Below are 2,224 nucleotides of genomic sequence, written 5' to 3'. Positions count from 1 at the left end.
GCCGGCCGGGGGCCCCGCGGGGCCGGCCCCGGGCTGCCCGGCCGCTGCCCCTCTCCCGGCCCCGGGCGCCGGGGGGGGGTCTCCGTCCAGCCCCCGGGGAGGGGCTTGGCCGCGCCCTGCCCTGCCGGCCGGGGGCCCCGAGGCCTGGGGGCCGGGCTGCGCCGGGGGGCGACGCACACAGACTCAGCGGGGAGGAGGCCGGACTCGCTCCCCAGCGAGCCCACATCAGGCCAGGCTGGCGCCCGGGCGGCCCCCTCCAGGCTGCCTCCTCGGGCCCCTGCTGCCACCGGGCCGGGGGCTCCGTGGGCACAGGGGTGACACGAATAAAGATATTTAAACAGAGTCCTGCCCCCTTTCCTGGAGCAGGGCTGCAGAGGGGACGCCAGCTTTGGCCACACCCCAGAAGGGGATGCTGGCTGGGGGGCAGCCAGCCGCGGCCGTGCCCCAGAGGGGACCTTCTCCGGGGGCACCCACACATCGCCACACCCCGCAAGGGAGATTCGTTCGGGGCCCAGCGGTTCATGAACTGAACATACACTTGGTCCAGCCCACGTCTGCCCCGGCTCCTGGGCGCGGCTCCCCCCGAACCGCTCACTCAAGCTGATTAGTCCCGGGGGCTCTGTCCCCCCTGCGGCCATGCTGAGCCCCAAGCCACAGGGGGCCCGCGGCGGGGGCGCCATGCTGCAGGGAATGGCGGGGGTGACTCAGTAGGGGGCGCTCTCCGCTCCGAGGTGGCATGGACCCAGCATGCCCCTCGAGGTGCATCTTTCACTCGCAGCAAACAAGTCAGGCCCCCCCTGTAACGAGCCCAGGCCACAGCTCACTCCTGCCAAGCTCCTCACTCCGGGGCCTGGCTCATTTCCAAGGGGGGGTGTTGATCGCCGGTACCGCTGCCAGCTCGCGCCCCCTCCAGCCAAGGAGCTCCCCCCATCTCCGCTGCCCCAAGGTGGGAATCGAGGCAAAGCCACCTGCTCAAAGGCGGCCTGGAGAGTTAGCAGCAGAGCCAGGCCTGGACCCGGGCGAGATTTTTCAGACCCATCGGTGGTTCGAGGGAAATGCACTTTCTGGCCCCCCAGGACTGTCAGAAGACGGCCAGCGGAAGTAGCTGGGGCTCTGCGTTGCATGCCCCGGCCCCCTGCCCCCTTTATAACCGTCAATCCAGCCGCTAGGTCGCTCAGGGTACATCTGCGTTACAATGAGATGCCCGCGGCTGGACGGTGCCAGTGGACCCGGGCTGGCAGGGCTTGGCCGTGGGGCTGTAAAACCGCAGCACAGATCTCCAGGCTCCGGGACCCTCCCCCCTTGCGAGGGATTTTTCTGACCCCTCCCCAAATTCTGACCAAGTTCAGATTCGGTTCAACGTGAACCAATGTCGGTTTGTCATGATTTTTGCTGGCCCTGCCCCCGACCCGTCCCACTCAGCTGTTCGCCCGGCTCTGCCCGGGCATCGGGACCCAGCTGGCAGTGGTTGGTACTGTCCCACGTGCTCCGGGCCCACGCATGGGAGGGTCACGCTCCTGCCGCGCCTGCCGGAGAGTGATCTGGGCTCGGGAGGCAGCAGGGAGTGGGCAATGGGGCAGAGATGGGCCAGATGGCTGAGGCGGCGGAGATGCCAGGGTGGGGAGCCTGGCCAGCCCCTCCTAGATGGCTGCAGGGCCGGTCAATGGGCTGTTCCGTGCTGGGGATGGTCAATGGCCTGTTGCGGCCGGTGTTGGGGGCGAAGGGAGAAGCCCCCAGCACCTTGCCATGCAGTGCTCGCCCGGGGGCTGGCCCGATCCCCACACGTGCCCTGAAGCAAGAGGAGCAGGGCCGGGTTTGAGGCAGGTGCTGACCCTGGGTGCCAACTTCTGGGGGTGCCCCCCCCAACGATCTGATTGGCAGCTGGTTTTGCTCTGCTGATTGGCTGGCTGTTTTGCTGGAGGAACGGTTGGCTTGGCCGCTTCGGGGGGCCCCCTGGAAAAGTTTTCTGCCCTGGGGGTGTTCTTGAGGAGGACGGGCAGTGCGGGCCAGGCTTCTCCTCGGTAATGTCACTGCAGAGGCTGCTCTTGGCCATAGAAACACCTGACCCTTCACTGAGTTCTGCGCTTCAATAATGTATCCAGTAGCAGTGAGTTCCGCAGACTGATTAAACACCTGCAGAAAGACGTTTCCTTCCAGCCAGGGCGGCTAGTCAGGGTGTAGTCTCTTAGGGGGGCGCTGCAGGGGCACCGGAGCTGCCCCCTGC

This window comes from Natator depressus, chromosome 11 (genome assembly GCF_965152275.1).
Source record: "Natator depressus isolate rNatDep1 chromosome 11, rNatDep2.hap1, whole genome shotgun sequence".
Classification (NCBI taxonomy): Eukaryota; Metazoa; Chordata; order Testudines; family Cheloniidae; genus Natator; species Natator depressus.
The sequence above is the reverse complement of the archived record's forward strand: the minus strand, read 5'-3'. Positions refer to the sequence as shown.